An 18,071-nucleotide genomic window follows, 5' to 3' on the forward strand; every position below is an offset into this window, starting at 1 on the left:
AAATGTCACTGTCTCGCTCCCCCTCTCTCTTGTCATCTTTGAATATAACCAGCCTGAGGGTTCTGATAGCAGTTTGCTTTCTCCACAGTGAGCGAGTGGGTTTGATCCGCTCTGGGAAAAGCAAGTTTGCTTTCTTGTTTAATGAGATGTAAATGATTTGTTCCTTGTCAGTTTTCGCCTCTCTCATCTGCCAGTTTTTTGGGGGGTCAAATTCGTACAAAATGGCTCGACTACCTGGGCAGTGTTTGATTCCTGCTGAAGTTGAACAGACTAGGGGGGGAAAAAAGAACAGTTTGCACCCCCCCCCCCCGGTGTAATTTCTGTAACCCAAATGCTTTTACAAACAGTTTGCAGCTAAATTAAAATGGTGTAGAAACAAATAAATTATTGACTTTAACGGAACGGACTGTGCCCTGATTATTCTGAACAATTGGTGGTTACTGGCAGATAATTCTGTGGGTTTGTTTCTGTGCTCCATCTGTGTTAAACGTGATCAAATTCCTCCAGTCACTTTCTCAGTCAGGAGAGTGAGGCAGGGTGACCTTCAGCCTGTGTCGCTGTGCTTGCCCTGCTCCTTGCTCACAAACCTGTAGTTCCATCCCGAGGATCTGCTGTCCGGCGGGATGTTCAAGGCAGAAAATTGGACACAAAGATGGTGTATGTCATTTTTCCCCTCAGCTGTCGATCGCATTCTTTAAACATCACACGGTATTTACCAAATGTGTGACCGACATCTAAAAAAAGAGTGAGCTATTACACAGCTTAAGTTGTGAGCAGGCTGTTCAATTTGAACCAACCCAAATGTTTTCTGTAATAGGAAGCGAACCGGAGGAGGCCATTCAGCCCCTCGTTTGGCCGTGCCGCTCAATGAGATCATGGCCAATCCGTGACCTAACTTCAACAAAGAACAAAGAAAAGTACAGCCTTAATACGTTTGGATAACAAAAATCTATCGATCTTAGATTTAAACGACTGGCCAACTGATCAATTGCTGTTTGTGGAAAACAGTTTCAAGCTTCTACTGTCCGATGCAGAGTTGATGGGCTGAATGGCCTCCTCCTGCATCATGACAATTCTGGGATTCTGTGTGAAAATGAGTTTCCTAAATTCACTCCTGAAAGAGCTGGCTCTAATAATAATTATAATAATCTTTATTGTCACAAGTAGGTTTACACTAACACTGCAATGAAGTTACTTTGAAAGTCCCCTAGTCGCCACACTCGGGCGCCTGTTCGGGTACACGGAGGGAGAATTCAGAATGTCCGATTCACCTAACAGCGCGTCTTGCGGGACTTGTGGGAGGGAACCGGAGCACCCGGAGGAAACCCACGCAGACACGGGGAGAACGTGCAGACTCCGCACAGACAGTGACCCAAGCCGGGAATCGAACCTGGGACCCTGGTGCTGTGAAGAAACAGTGCTACCCACTGTGCTACCTGCTGCCCAGATCCCCAGTCCTAGGTCCCCCAAATTAACCGAAATAGCTTGCCCCTATCTACACACTCTGTTTCCGTTCATATCACGAACAATTTGATAAACCAACCCTTTAATCTTTTTAACACTCAGGGTGTACAACCCGAGTGTATGGGATCCGTCTGTGTAATTTATCCCTGGGAGCCCAGGTATCTGATGAGAGCCATCCAGGGAACATCTGGTCACATCTGCTTGGATCTGCAATATCTGCTCCCTGGCTGCCTGATGGGAGTTGCAGTTCCCCAGGTTTGCACTGTTGTGTTTTTTAGTTCCCTTGAGGTGGGGGGATTTCCCCGGCAGTGAATACAAGGCTGGATGCACATCTGGTTAGATTCCAGAACCCCAGTTAAACCCACAGCTCCCAGGAACAATCCAGCGTAAAGAAACATTCAGCGCCTTGAGGTTCTCTGTTGGGTGTTGTACTGGAGTAACAATGTGAGATGTTAGTGCCCCAGAACAGGCCCTCCACAAGACATTCTTCATACGTTTATTAGAGTGAGTGCCTCACATTGACTTCCTCATTGTTTATTAGGGTTGCCAATTACGATTAAATGTATTCCTGGAGGATTCAATCACATGACTTGCCGTTATGCTCCACCCATTCGCCAACACATCCATCCTGGTGGCACACGGCCTTCCTTCACCCTAACCCTAACTCATTACTCAATTGGATGATACGTGATTGTCACCCAACCAGCCTCGCCCGCCCCCCCCCCCCCCCCCCGCCCCCACCCACCCTGATTCAATATTTTTATATCTCCTAAAGAGAAATGTTCAGAAAAATGACAAAATATTATCTTTTAATGTCCTGATGACCTTTCTCCAGGGTCACACACAGCAGTGTCCTGGACTTTGAACTTCAATTCCTGGAACTTCCAGGCCAATCCTGGAGGGTTGGCAACCACAGTATTTCCCAGCATGTGAATGCAGCTGTTTGTTGACTGGAAACGATGGGCCGAGTGGCCTGCTTCTGCACCGTTGCTTTTCTATGATTTAGAGACCCCCACCTGCCAGGCCTGTCTGATGTGGGGGTTGAACCCTTGACCATTTTTGCTCAAAGAGGGGATCGTTACCCCAGCTGACATTCCCGACAGCCAAAAGGGTCAGAGAAGAAAACAATGGGGTTTCTCAATCGCTCTCGCCCAGTTCTTGTCAGCTGCAACAGTGAAGAGTGATCTGTGCACACACTGCCTCATTAAATACAAAGGGTAGAGAAGGTTATTCAACAGCCTCCACTCTCCTCCTGCCAGCCAATGGCCATGTTAAGATGTTTACACTTCAGTCACCGCAGCGCGCACTCGCTGTGAATTTTAGGGTCACGACAGGGACGGAGAGCAAGAACTGTGCTTAGGCGCACACACAGACACACACACCTCCTTCCTCACACGCCTGGCGAACACTTTTGCAGCAACCCTTTCACTTCAAAGTAAATGGGAAGTTGCTGCTCTATTTGAAAACCGGAGGGAACCGAGGGGGGGGGATCTCAGCTGTGAAAAGGTGAACACGAATCAGTTAACACTTTACTCGGTGACGTTGGTCAGACAGTTTAAAGAGTGCGGACCTCACAAATCCTTCGCAGGTTGGATGGTCCACAGCCCAATCCCTCTGCCCCGCCACAAACCGGATGGTGGGTTGAATCCACCCTCGTACAAGTTTCAGTCAAGCTCTGTGCATTGCCTGTACCCCCCCCCCCCCCCCCAACAAATTCAATAGTTGCAAACAGCAAAGAAGGGAATGTAACAAATGCTTTCTTTTGCAGTGGCTAGCAGGATATAATAAATGTCTCCCGCCAACGTCACACAGGATTATCTGCTGAACTTATTTTGGACGAATGTGCTGGATTTACTGCTTAATCTATTGTGCTGACATCACCATTGAACAAGCAAAATTAAATCAGGACTAAATTCATTTCAGTCACTCTATCCGTGGAGTTATTACAAAGAACACAGGCAGGATAAAGAAAAGGACATCCAAGTAATCTCAGGGTGGAAGAAAAAAACTAGCAGAATAGATCATGCTAGGAAAAAAAACAAGCCTTCTCCTCTCCTGCAATTGGAAAGCTGACACTCTTTGCATATGTAAATTAAGAATTTAGACTAATGGAGTTGAACCATTTCTAATTTTGTGATGGAGAGCGGATTTTGATTGAAAGTAATTAAGCGAGCTCGCTGTAAAATTAATTAAAACCAAAGGGAGAGGGAGGGAGGGGGGGGGGGTGTTTGGATTTTTATTGGATTGAATAGTGATATGGCTTTGTCAGAATTTGGGAAGGGGGGGGTGAAATTGGGGTGACCTGGATTCTGTGCCCTCTCTCCTCCCACATGGGACATTTGTGTCACTCTAATCTGCTTACAGTGGCTGGTGCTCATTTGTTCGAAATAATCAAGCAAATATGGTCCGAAATTGTCAGCTTTCAGATCTAATTTGCCTCACGGCCTCGTGTGTGGCGTTTTTTCTTCCGCCTAAGCTCTCTGTAAAACGCATCTGACAGGACTCCAGACAGCTTGTACCTTACAGTGATTTACATCGGATAAGCCTCTCTCTCTCTCTCTCTCTCGCCTGAGAAAAAAATTAGCTGACTTTCTAGCGTTCTAATAGAAAATCGTCTCATTCTGGATCACAGCAAAAGGAACCTTGAACCCAAGGGAGCAAGGGGATTTGAGAAGCATTTAATTTTTTTCTAAAGCTATGCGAGCAACACTCTTAAATAAAATTCCCTGACTGATTTTTTTTTAAAAATGTAAATGGTTTTTAAGGATAAATACTAATCAGTGGTCTGTAACATTTCCTGGGGAGGTGAGGTCAGTCTGCTGTAAGTACCTGATGCTATAGTTTGTAATCCTTCAAGCCATTGAAATCATTGTGAATATCAGTTAGAGCCCTACACAGTTTATCAAGCAACATAAAACTGAAGAAAGAAGCGCCTTTTTTTTTAACCCCTTGGAAACGATTTTGACACATTATACTGATACATGTTTCTGTGGGTGAAGCACAATTCGGGGGGATTTTTCCAAACCCCTTCCTAAATTATCCTCAGGCGCTGCTTGCCTACCGGGCCTGTCGTGATTCAGAGTCTCTTTGCCATGAATCCCCATTGAAGCGGCCGAAAAAATATTTGTTTTTTCATATTTTCTCCTCAAGTCAACACTTTATGTTAATTGTCGCCCAATGCAATGGTGACAGCCTTCTCTCCCATTGCTTCCGCCATCTCCTTCCAAGAGCGTTGCAAAGGCACTGAAGTTACTTTGCGGTGGGGATAAGAGTGAAATGATCTGGCTGAGTTCCATTCTCCTGCTTTTAAGTTCCCTCCTTTGGTTCGTGAGTGAGTTCAGTGGCTCCAGACCATTGAAGTCACAGAGCCCAGGAAAGATACAACCACCACCGTCTCTCTCTCTCTCTCTCTAAAACCTGGTGGAGTAAGGGGTCCGTATTGTGTGGGGAATTCATTCCGGATCCTACTTGACTGTTCTCCTATTCCAGGGTGAAGAACGTTTGAAAAGATTGCCGTCAGAACTTTGTTGAAATCAGGGAAGTTGGGAAACTTCCCCCCCCCCCCCCCCCCGCTGCCCCAGCATACCCCATCATTGAGTGGGAGGACATGTATTTGCGCTGCTGCCTCCCACATGTTAGGGTGCAATCATGAGGATATAGTTATGGTGAGGGACTTGGAAAAACTAGGGCTGAATTTGGTGGAGCACAGAAGGAGATCTAATCAGTAGCATTGAAAATTACTTGAGGGTTTGGAAGGGGGAAAGATTGTTTTACTGGCCAGTGAATTGGAAAAAGGGGGACTTAAACCTAGCATTATTACTGGAAGATTGAAGAGGGAGGTTTGAAGAAACCTTTCATGCAAAGCGTTATTAGACTATGGAACAGGAGGCTATTGGAGCCAATTCAATCACAATATTTAAATGAGCGTTAAACACTTGAATGATAATATTAAAGGCTCCATGGGAAACTGGGAGAAGAATAGATGTGGAACCATTTCTGCGTTGAAATGACAATCTTGACCACGATTGTCAATCTTGACCATGTGCGAGGGAAGGTGCAAGCTCTAAGAATGAAAGACTTGCATTTATATATCAGGATGTTCCAAAGTTGCTGTGCGACCAATGAAGTACTTTTCGAAGCGTGTTCGCTCTCGTAACACAAGAAAGTGCGGCAGCCAATTGGCGCACAGCAAGTTCTCCGCAAGGAGCAAGGAGAATTGCTAGCGGCACTCTCACCGCTGTGACGTTGGAAGCTGAGAGCCAATTGTGTTCTTGATGTTTGAGGGAGGACAGCCGAAGAGTGGAGGAGAAAATGAAAGAAGGAGGCACACTGCTGTTAAAGTATTTAGTAAACCTTCACAGTAGAGCCCTGTGCCCTGGCATTGTGATGATGTCAGACACTTGCATGTGGTTGAAATGGCTCACCATCAATGACATCATTACACTCTAAATTCGCATTAACTAATATTTGGTACAGGAAACCTCTGCAGTGTTCAGTGTTCCTCTAAACAGGAAGCAAAAAAAGGCTACATTCTAGCCCACCTTATGTAAAATGTAACCCCATCCTGTGGATTTTTAAATATAAATTTAGAGAACCCAATTCATTTTTTCCAATTAAGGGGCAATTTAGCGTGGCCAATCCACCTAGCCTGCACATCTTTGGGTTATGGGGGCGAAACCCACGCAAACACGGGGAGTATGTGCAAACTCCACACGGACAGTGACCCAGGGCCGGGATCGAACCTGGGACCTCGGCGCCGTGAGGCAGCAGTGCTAACCCACTGCGCCACCGTGCCGCCCCCTCCCGTCCCATAATTAACAGGGGAGTTTGTACTCCTCCAGCCACCCAGGGAAGATTAGCAAGCTTGCCCCGTGTGTCCTGTGCGGGTTGCTACAATACCAATATCGTTCTCAGTTCAAGAGGTCTGAATGCATCCTGTGTTCGAGAAACCTTTATCCCAGGGTTCGACTGTGTTCCTCTCTCAGTGTGGTTGAGTTCAAAGTACGTCTTTCTTTTCTCTCCAGCCCACAGCCTGTGATCTGATTGTCTTGGACCGCTGGCCACCGATTCCCTTGGCCCATCTGGAATGAAGTAAACCACAAACGCCGCTCATTTTGGAAGTCAGTAGTGAGCAGGTAACTAAATCGCACCGGTCCGCTTGTTATTAATCCCAGGCTGACATTCCTGTTGTGTGTTAGGACGCTGGATGTTTGCGAAAGATTGCAATTTCAATTCTAAATTTAAAGATATTTAAGGGTATTTCTAATGAGCTACTCATTACGTAACAGGTCAGTCCCAAATAATCCAAGTCAACCAGTCCGTGATCTTGGCTGTCTAGGCTGACCTCAAATTGGGCCTAACAGCGAATAAATGATCTCAGGACAACAAAAGTAGCTTGGAAAAGAAACACTTTGTGAAGTGATGACATGTGCCAGTCTATTGTTGTAGTGGTTTAACCCTAGGTGAGTGACAGGTGAACATGCAAATTGCTGCTTTAACAAGGCAGTAGGTATCATGTGGCAAGGATGGGCTCGTGCAGTGATTTAGAGATTGGATTTACCATTTTTTGTGTAGGTTGGACAGGGAATAATGATTGGATTTTAATTTTTTTTTACTCCATTCTTAAAGTTACAATGTCAATGTGCAGAGAGAACAGGGAAATCCCATAATCCCCCTGATCGCTCCCTCCAAGAACCAATACAATTTGAATCCAATTATGGGCAGCGATTTAACGGGACAAATACAGAGTCCGCTTTTGGGTATTAAGTGGGGCAGGCGCTGAGAAAGATTGTGCTATTTAATGGTCCGGGGCCTCGGTGAAGAACGCCCCACCGAGGACCCACTTACCTCATTTCCTGCACTGACAACTCGCAGATCGGGGCACCATTTTTGAATGCCGTCCCGATCGTTCGACCCCCCCCACCCCCCCCCCCCAACGTACTGCCCCAACTTATGTCTTAGGAGGTCCTCAAGTTCCCCCCTCACCTCACCTCGTCAGGCAAGATCTCTGGAACGGGCAACCTTGCACCCGGGCATCTTGGCGCTGCCAACCTGGCACCCTGGCAATGCCCCTGCTAGCCTGGCAGTGCCACCCGGGTACTGTGGTGTCAAGGTTAAGAAGAGCAGGCAAACAGAAAAGAAAGGAAATCCAAGCATGCGTTAGCGAGGGACTGATGGAACACCCCCCGCCTGGTGTGGGATAGCCACTAAAGTTGAGGTGCCAGACCATCAGGCAAGGACAGTTGCCATCTGTCCTACTCCTAGGCTCCATTGGTCAAGAAAGTGACGGAGACAGATTTTGGAAGAGCCAACCATTAGCCTCACTAGTTGGGTCTCCCATATACTGGACGGTGCCAGAGTAAGTGGACCAAAGAGGGAGCATTGTGGATAGAATTCCAAAAGGCTTCAATTTCTTCCCATTTTTCCTCCTAATTTTGGAATATAGCAGCCAGGAATGGACACAAAGACCATGGGAATTGCCGGCCTGCTATTGGCTTGAGGAATAGCTCCAGCATATCAGGAGAGAGGGATAATGTTGACTTCTGTGTACAGACAGAAGCTTTCAGGAATGTTCGGGACTCATTCAGTCACCAAGCTGTCTTCAAAGAAGCACTGTTCCTGAAATAATCTTAATAGCAAAATAAATCATCCTAATATGTGCAACAAGTATGGGACAATAACAGTTTTCTTGGTCAGTTGAATGTGTGATAATGGATTAAACCGATTGCCATATCTAAGAGCCTCCACATAGAACTGGTTTCACCGTCGGGGGTCCCACTGCCCAATGTGGAGTGTGTCTCTTCAGGATAGACCCATTTACTCTCGGCCAGAGAGTTTGGGTGAAATTTGACAGAGCAAAGGCTTAGAAACCCAGTGCGATGCCTGAGCTGTTGGATCATCGGCTGGGGTGGGTTACCTCCGGCCACGCTGACCTTGCCTGGCCACGCTGACCTTGCCTGGCCACGCTGACCTTGCCTGGCTTATGTATCAGGTTACCTTGGAGAGTTTGAGTTAGTTTCGAGCTTCCAATGTCAAACTATGTCATCCCAACCCCAAAGAGCGCAGGTGACCTCTGCCCTCTGCTCTCCAGGAGGTCTTTCCACCACTTCATGTCTGGTCAACGTCAATAACAATGGAGCCCTGGGTAATTCATTCACTCTTAGGACTGGACACGCGGGAATCTTTGAGTTGAATGAAAGAAGAAAGGTTGGCATTTAAAAAAAAAAAAAATTTTATGAAGGCATATATAATTTTTAACAACAATTTTCAAGAGGAAAAGAACAGAATAGATAACGCCCACTCAACCAACAACCAAACCGAGCCGACTTGGTTTACATACGCAGTCCCCCCCCAAAAGATTTGCATTTATATAGCATCTTTCAGAACCTCCGGATGTTCCAAAGCACTTTACCGCCAATGTAAGAAATGCAGCAGCGGGATTTGTGCATAAGAAGATACGACATACAGCGATTGGAAATACCCAGCTGGGCCGTTTTTTGTGTGATGTTGATTGAGGGATAAATATTGGCCAGGTGGTTGGGGCGATCTCTCTGGCAATTTTGCAGAATAGTGCCGTGGGATCTTTTGCATCAATCCAACAGCTGGATGAGGCCTCGGTTTAAACGATTCCCTGAAAGGCAGTGCAGCTCTTCTCCTTCCGTACTGCACTGGAATCTCAGCCTTGATTTTTGTGCGGAAGCCCGATAGGGTAACCTGAGCCCCAAAACCAATCAGGGGCGAGAATCCCAACTGAACCTTACCTGATACTCTGATCATCCACCAAAGAGACCAGAAAGGCCGGGAAGCGTTAGTTGTTCCAGCCAATCGCATTAGGGTTACCGCAATGGCGTTTACCAGCCCTGGGTTAGGGATTGGACATCAATCAGAGATCTTGCTTCTAATTGCAGCGCAGTAAGCCCCACTGGCAGTGCGTAATCGTGTGTGTGGGTGTCTAGTGAGACCAGGAGTAGAGTTTTCTGCAATATGCAGCACAGTCGAATAGCTTAGCAACCCTCGCTGTCCAGGTTTACACATGAATAACGATCGCAGAGGAGCAATGACAGCACCTGAGCAAGGAGTCAGAAAACAGGCCAAAAGAAAAAGGCCATCCAAGAATCTGAACTCAATCTGGGTCACTGGCGAACAGAGTCAGGCTGCTGGAACTTGGCAGTCCTTTCCAAAATCGTCTTAGTGGATTCCAGTCAATAATGATTATTGTCTCTGATCGGCTGTAACAATTTCTCTTCCATCAACAGTTTGAAAAGGTCTTGCCCTTATTCAATCACATCAGTGTACTAACATATGTCAGAGTGGAGCTGGCTCCCACACAACTAGTGCAACTGTAAATCCTGTCAGTGAGCTGGTTTCGGGAGATGGCTCCATCTAGTTATACTGAGAAGCTCGCAGACCTGTGAAAAAGTGAGGAATAAATGGAGATGACAGATCAAAAGCAATAGAACCACACAACCGGGGTTGTACAAATGTTAAAATGAAACTGTCATCATGTACAGCGCATATTGAGTTACAAAACAGAGGGATGAAAAAATACATAAAAGTCATCACTGTGCATTTGAGAGAAGTAATGCACGGGGACTGGATGGTGGAGTGGATTCAGATTATTTTTTATTCATTTGAACGATCTGGGCATCAGGGGCTGGGCCAGCATTTATTGCCCATCCCTAATTGCCCTTGAGAAGGTGGTGGTGGTGAGCTGCCTTCTTGACCTGCTGCATCCATGTGGTGTAGGTACACCCATTGTGCTGTTAGGGAGGGAGTACCAGAATTTTGACCCCAGCGACAGTGAAGGGACGGCGATATAATTCTGAGTCCGGATGGTGTGTAGTTTGGAGGGGAAATTCCAGGTGGGGTTCCCACGTATCTGCAGCCCTTTTCCTGCAGATGGTAGGTCTGGGTTTGGAAGATACCAAGTAGCTTTGGTGAGTTACTGCAGTGCATCTTGTGGACGGTACACACGACTGCTACTGTGCGTCGGTGATGAAGGATTTGAATGTTTGTGGAAGGGGAGCAATCAAGCTGGGCTCCTTTGTTCTGGATGGTGTTGAGCTTCTAGAGTGTTGTTGGAGCTGCACTCATCCAGGCAAGTGGAGAGTATTCCATCACACTCCTGACTCTTGTAGATGGTGGATAGGCTTTGGGGAGTCAGGAGGTGAGTTACTCACCGCAGGAATCCTAGCCTCTGACCTGCTCTTGTAGCCAAAGTATTTATAGGACTTGTCCAGTTCAGTTTCTGGTCAATGGTAACTTGCTGGATGTTGAAATGTGGATATTTGATGATGATAATGCCTTTAAATGTTGAGGCGGAATTAGACTCAATGTTGCTGGGGATGATCGTGGCCTGGCACTGGTGTATCGGGAACAATATTATCTCAAGTCTGAATAATGTCCAAGTCATGTTGTATTCGGATGTGAACTGCATCAGTATCTGAGGGATTGTGAATTGTAATAATCAGCGAACATCCCACTTCGCAACCTATGATGGAGGAGAGGTCATAGATGAAGCAGCTGAAGGGTTTGCTCTATCACACCTAGGACTTGGGTTGGAATATAGCCAGACTGATGGGATGGGACTCCCCCTTCCTCTGCCAGTTGGAAGAGCCAAGTATCATATCAACTCATTCAGAGAGACGCAAGGAGAGTTTGCCTGAGGGGGGGGGGACAGGGAATCGTTCATCCTGGTTCCAAGGTTATTGCATCGGAGATTTGCACAACTCAAAGCTTCCAGGGGCCTCCCTCAATAACCCGAACCTTCAGTAGGAAATGCAAGATACCTAGTGCCAGCTTGTAGCTGCAATGGGGACTCACCGACAGCGCAATGTTGCCAAAGCTCTCCCTCATTGCATTTGTTTAATTCCTGCAAACACTGCACCTCAAGATCCAAATCCAATTTCTGCTGCTGCTTGTCCGAAGTGGGGGGAAAGAGTTTTGCTCCCCAGCACTCACCTCTGTCAACAGAAACCATCAGATCACCAAAAAGGGGGCAATTTAGTGTGGCCAATCCACCTAACCAGCACATCTTTGGGTGGTGGGGGTGAAACCCACGCAGACACGGGGAGAATGTGCAAACTCCACATGGACAGTGACCCAGGGCCGGGATTCGAACACGGGTCCTCAGCCCCGCAGTCCCAGTGCTAACCACTGCGCCATATGCCGCCCCTCAGATCACCAAAACATGACTCATAGAATCATAGATGTCCTACAGTGCAGAAGGAGGCCATTTGGCCCATTGAGTCTGCACCAGCTCTCTGAAAGAGCACCCTACCTATACCCGCTCCCCTGCCCTAACCCGCACACCTTTGGACGCTAAGGGGCGATTTAGCACGTCCAATCCACCTAACCTGAGCATCTTTGGAGGACACCAGAGTACCCGGAGGAAACCCAGGCAGACAGGGGGAGAACGTGCAGACTCCACACTACAGTTACCCAAGGCCAGAATTGAACCCGGGGCACTGGCGCCGTGAGGCAGCAGTGCTAACCATATATGCGTTTAACTTTCAAAAGATGTAATTGGATTTGAGTTGGGAATTCCATAGTCCCTGGTCTCTGATCTGTTTAAATGCGACATGTTACATTATGAATCAGGCATGAAACTGCTCGAACTAACTCTGGGCTGAAATTGGAAATTCTCAAAATGATGATGAAGCAGGTTTTCAGGCAGATGGGGCACGGCTCTGTGTTAAAGTGCAACACATTCAGGGGGGGTTTCTTTTGCAAAAGATGTAATCGGCTCTATGCTGATCTGGGCAAATCTTCATTTGTGTCTCGGCACCAAAAAAAGATGTGTTGAAATGAGATTATTTAAAGTGCATTCAGCTCTGTTTTACCCTGGGTAAGTGCTGGAAAGGATCAATTTTCCAATTCTTGGTGTAAAACTTTGAAGTGCAGAGACTTTGCCAGCAGGAGAGCGCTTTCGCTCCTCATTATCCTGCAGCTTGTGAAGGCGAGATGGCTTCTAATTTATTATCCTTTATTTCAGCTCCTTTTTGTTGCATCAACAATGTGACGAAGGTTATTAAAAATTAATGTTCTTAATTGGAGAAAGGACTGTTTGGCACGTAGATCACTTTCTCAGATACAATTATATTTTGTTGATGCAACATCTTCCCTGATATTAGGTACCTCCAGCTAAACTGGAGAAATAAAACTTCCACAGGGAACAGGAGCCATTTTCACATTTACTGCTTGGCAGAGAGTGCAGTGAAACTCGGGTGTTTTCTATACTGTTTCGGAGGGGGGGGGGGGGGGGCGACGGCGGCGCAGGAGGGGGGCGGCGGCGTAGCGGGGGGCAGGCGAGGGGGGGTGGAGGAGGGGGGTGTTAAACACTATCAGATCCCACTAACATGTGAATATGAAAGTACCACACTGTATCTCCCCATATTATTGCACTGTCTACAATTCTAACTGTGCTCCCTGTATCTCCCCCGCACTGTCTATATCTCCTCTGTACTCCCTGTATCTCTCCGCACTGTCTATATCTCACCCTGTATCTCCCCCGCACTGTCTATATCCCCTCTGTACTCCCTGTATCTCTCCGCACTGTCTATATCTCACCCTGTATCTCCCCCGCACTGTCTATATCTCCTCTGTACTCCCTGTATCTCTCCGCACTGTCTATATCTCACCCTGTATCTCCCCCGCACTGTCTATATCTCACCCTGTATCTCCCCCGCACTGTCTACAATTCTAAATGTGCTCCCTGTATCTCCCCCGCACTGTCTATATCTCCTCTGTACTCCCTGTATCTCTCCGCACTGTCTATATCTCACCCTGTATCTCCCCCGCACTGTCTATATCTCCTCTGTACTCCCTGTATCTCTCCGCACTGTCTATATCTCACCCTGTATCTCCCCCGCACTGTCTATATCCCCTCTGTACTCCATGTATCACCCCCGCACTCTCTTTATCCCCCCTGTACTCCCTGTATCTCCCCCGCACTGTGTATATCTCACCCTGTATCTCCCCCGCACTGTGTATATCTCCCCCGCACTGTCTATATCCCCTCTGTACTCCCTGTATCTCCCCCGCACTGTCTACATCCCCTCTGTACACCCTGTATCTCCCCCGCACTGTCTATATCCCCTCTGTACTCCCTGTATCTCCCCCGCACTGTCTATATCCCCTCTGCACTCCCTGTATCTCTCCGCACTGTCTATATCTCACCCTGTATCTCCCCCGCACTGTCTATATCTCCTCTGTACTCCCTGTATCTCCCCCGCACTGTCTATATCCCCTCTGTACTCCCTGTATCTCCCCCGCACTGTGTATATCTCACCCTGTATCTCCCCCGCACTGTCTATATCCCCTCTGTACTCCCTGTATCTCCCCCGCACTGTCTATATCCCATCTGTACACCCTGTATCTCCACCGCACTGTCTATATCTCCTCTGTACTCCCTGTATCTCTCCGCACTGTCTAGATCTCACCCTGTATCTCCCCCGCACTGTCTATATCTCCTCTGTACACCCTGTATCTCCCCGCACTGTCTATATCTCACCCTGTATCTCCCCCGCACTGTCTATATCTCCCCTGTACTCCCTGTATCTCACCGCACTGTCTATATCTCACCCTGTATCTCCCCCGCACTGTCTATATCTCCCCTGTACTCCCTGTATCTCACCGCACTGACTATATCTCACCCTGTATCTCCCCCGCACTGTCTCTATCCCCCCTGTACTCCCTGTATCTCCCCCGCACTGTCTATATCTCCTCTGTACTCCCTGTATCTCTCCGCACTGTCTATATCCCCACTGTACTCCCTGTATCTCCCCCGCACTGTCTATATCTCACCCTATATCTCCCCCGCACTGTCTATATCTCACCCTGTATCTCCCCGCACTGTCTATATCCCCACTGTACTCCCTGTATCTCCCCCGCACTATCTATATCCCCCTGTACTCCCTGTATCTCCCCCGCACTATCTATATCCCCCTGTACTCCCTGTATCTCCCCCGCACTGTCTATATCTCACCCTGTATCTCCCCCGCACTGTTTATATCCCTCTGTACTCCCTGTATCTCCCCCGCACTATCTATATCCCCCCTGTACTCCCTGTATCTCCCCCGCACTGTCTATATCTCACCCTGTATCTCCCCCGCACTGTCTATATCTCACCCTGTATCTCCCCCGCACTGTCTATACCTCACCCTGTATCTCCCCCGCACTGTCTATATCTCACCCTGTATCTCCCCGCACTGTCTATATCTCTCCCTGTACTCCCTGTATCTCCCCGCACTGTCTATATCCCCTCTGTACTCCCTGTACCTCCCCCGCACTGTGTATATCCCCTCTGTACCCCCTGTATCTCCCCCGCACTGTCTATATCCCCTCTGTACTTCCTGTGTCTCCCCTGCACTGTCTATATCCCCTTTGTACTCCCTGTATCTCCCCTGCACTGTCCATATCCCCTCTGTACTCCCTGTATCTCCCCTGCACTGTCCATATCCCCTCTGTACTCCCTGTATCTCTCCCGCACTGTCTATATCCCCTCTGTACACCCTGTATCTCCCCCGCACTGTCTATATCTCCTCAGTACTCCCTGTATCTCCCCCGCACTGTCTATACCCCCTCTGTACTCCCTGTATCTCCCCCGCACTGTGTATATCTCACCCTGTATCTCCCCCGCACTGTCTATATCCCCTCTGTACACCCTGTATCTCCACCGCACTGTCTATATCTCCTCTGTACTCCCTGTATCTCTCCGCACTGCCTAGATCTCACCCTGTATCTCCCCGCACTGTCTATATCTCCTCTGTACACCCTGTATCTCCCCGCTCTGTCTATACCTCACCCTGTATCTCCCCCGCACTGTCTATATCTCCCCTGTACTCCCTGTATCTCTCCGCACTGTCTATATCTCACCCTGTATCTCCCCCGCACTGTCTCTACCCTCCCCTGTACTCCCTGTATCTCCCCCGCACTGTCTATATCTCCTCTGTACTCCCTGTATCTCTCCGCACTGTCTATATCCCCACTGTACTCCCTGTATCTCCCCCGCACTGTCTATATCTCACCCTATATCTCCCCCGCACTGTCTATATCTCACCCTGTATCTCCCCGCACTGTCTATATCCCCTCTGTACTCCCTGTATCTCCCCCGCACTATCTATATCCCCCCTGTACTCCCTGTATCTCCCCCGCACTGTCTATATCTCACCCTGTATCTCCCCCGCACTGTCTATATCCCCTCTGTACTCCCTGTATCTCCCCCGCACTATCTATATCCCTCCTGTACTCCCTGTATCTCCCCCGCACTGTCTATATCTCACCCTGTATCTCCCCCGCACTGTCTATATCTCACCCTGTATCTCCCCCGCACTGTCTATATCTCACCCTGTATCTCCCCCGCACTGTCTATATCTCACCCTGTATCTCCCCCGCACTGTCTATATCTCACCCTGTATCTCCCCCGCACTGTCTATATCCCCTCTGTACTCCCTGTATCTCCCCGCACTGTCTATATCCCCTCTGTACTCCCTGTATCTCCCCCGCACTGTCTATATCTCCCCCTGTACTCCCTGTATCTCCCCCGCACTGTCTATATCCCCTCTGTACACCCTGTATCTCCCCCGCTCTGTCTATATCCCCCCTGTACTCCCTGTATCTCCCCTGCACTGTCTATAACTCCCCCTGTACTCCCTGTATCTCCCCCGCTCTGTCTATATCCCCCCTGTACTCCCTGTATCTCCCCTGCACTGTCTATATCTCCCCCTGTACTCCCTGTATCTCCCCCGCACTGTCTATATCTACCCCTGTACTCCCTGTATCTCCCCGCACTGTCTATATCCCCTCTGTACTCCCTGTATCTCCCTCGCTCTGTCTATATCCCCTCTGTACTCCCTGTATCTCCCTCGCTCTGTCTATATCCCCTCTGTACTCCCTGTATCTCCCCCACACTGTCTATATCCCCTCTGTACTCCCTGTATCTCTCCGCACTGTCTATATCCCCTCTGTACTCCCTGTATCTCTCTCACTCTGTCTATATCCCCTCTCTACTCCCTGTATCTCCCTCGCTCTGTCTATATCCCCTCTGTACTCCCTGTATCTCCCTCGCTCTGTCTATATCCCCCCTGTACTCCCTGTATCTCCCCCGCTCTGTCTATATCCCCCCTGTACTCCCTGTATCTCCCCTGCACTGTCTATATCTCCCCCTGTACTCCCTGTATCTCCCCCGCACTGTCTATATCTACCCCTGTACTCCCTGTATCTCCCCGCACTGTCTATATCCCCTCTGTACTCCCTGTATCTCCCTCGCTCTGTCTATATCCCCTCTGTACTCCCTGTATCTCCCTCGCTCTGTCTATATCCCCTCTGTACTCCCTGTATCTCCCCCACACTGTCTATATCCCCTCTGTACTCCCTGTATCTCTCCGCACTGTCTATATCCCCTCTGTACTCCCTGTATCTCCCTCGCTCTGTCTATATCCCCTCTGTACTCCCTGTATCTCCCTCGCTCTGTCTTTTTCCCCTCTGTACTCCCTGTATCTCCCTCGCTCTGTCTATATCCCCTCTGTACTCCCTGTATCTCCCCCACACTGTCTATATCCCCTCTGTACTCCCTGTATCTCCCTCGCTCTGTCTATATCCCCTCTGTACTCCCTGTATCTCCCTCGCTCTGTCTATATCCCCTCTGTACTCCCTGTATCTCCCTCGCTCTGTCTATATCCCCTCTGTACTCCCTGTACCTCCCCACACACTACGCATGCCGGGGGGCCAGTGTGTGATATCAGTACGCGGACCGGGGGTCCAGTGTGTGATATCAGTACGCAGACAGGGGGCCCAGTGTGTGATATCAGTGCACAGACCGGGGGCTCAATGTGTGTGATATCAGTGCGCAGACCGGGGTCCAGTGTGTGATATCAGTACACAGACCGGGGGCCCAGTGTGTGATATCAGTACGCAGACCGGGGGCCCAGTGTGTGATATCAGTGCACAGACCGGGGGCTCAATGTGTGTGATATCAATACGCAGGCCTGGGGCCCGGTGTGTACGATATTGGTACGCAGGCCGGTAGCCCAATGTGTGATATTAATACGCAGGCCAGCGTGTGCGATATTAGTATGGAGGCCTGGGGGTCCAGTGTGTTATATCAATACACAGACCTGGGGCCCAGTATGCAATATTAGTACGCAGGCCAGGGGCCCAGTGTGTGATATTAGTACGCAGGCCTGGGGCCCAATGTGTGATATAGTACACAGGCCTGGGGCCCAGTGTGCAATATTAATACGCAGGCTGGGGCCCAGTGTGTGGTATTAGTATGCAGGCCGGGGGGCACAGTGTGTGATATTAGTGCACAGGCCGGGGCCCAGTGTGTGATATTAGTGTGCAGGCCGGGGGCCCAGTGCGCAATATTAGTACGCAGTACGGGGCCCAGTGTGTGATATTAGTACGCAGGCCAGGGGCCCAGTGTGTGATATTAGTGCGCAGGCCAGGGGCCCAGTGTGTGATATTAGTACGCAGGCCAGGGGCCCAGTGTGTGATATCAGTGTGCAGGCCGGGGGCCCAGTGTGTGATATCAGTGTGCAGGCCGGGGGCCCAGTGTGTGATATTAGTGCGCAGGCCGGGGGCCCAGTGTGTGATATTAGTGTGCAGGC

At 48.9% G+C, this 18,071-nt stretch overlaps 1 protein-coding gene across 5 annotated transcripts in view; it reads left to right on the forward strand.

Moving 5' to 3' along the window:
• The window catches only part of casz1 (castor zinc finger 1), a 750,295-nt gene that overhangs the window by 504,336 nt on the left and 227,888 nt on the right, over window positions 1-18,071 (forward strand). For all 5 annotated transcript variants that reach the window (XM_072477862.1, XM_072477866.1, XM_072477864.1 and 2 more), the window contains exon 4: window positions 6,489-6,599. The gene's annotated coding sequence lies outside the window, so the exon portion shown is untranslated. The remainder of the gene's footprint in view (window positions 1-6,488; window positions 6,600-18,071) is intronic.

This window comes from Scyliorhinus torazame, chromosome 16 (assembly GCF_047496885.1).
Source record: "Scyliorhinus torazame isolate Kashiwa2021f chromosome 16, sScyTor2.1, whole genome shotgun sequence".
NCBI classification, from domain to species: Eukaryota; Metazoa; Chordata; class Chondrichthyes; order Carcharhiniformes; family Scyliorhinidae; genus Scyliorhinus; species Scyliorhinus torazame.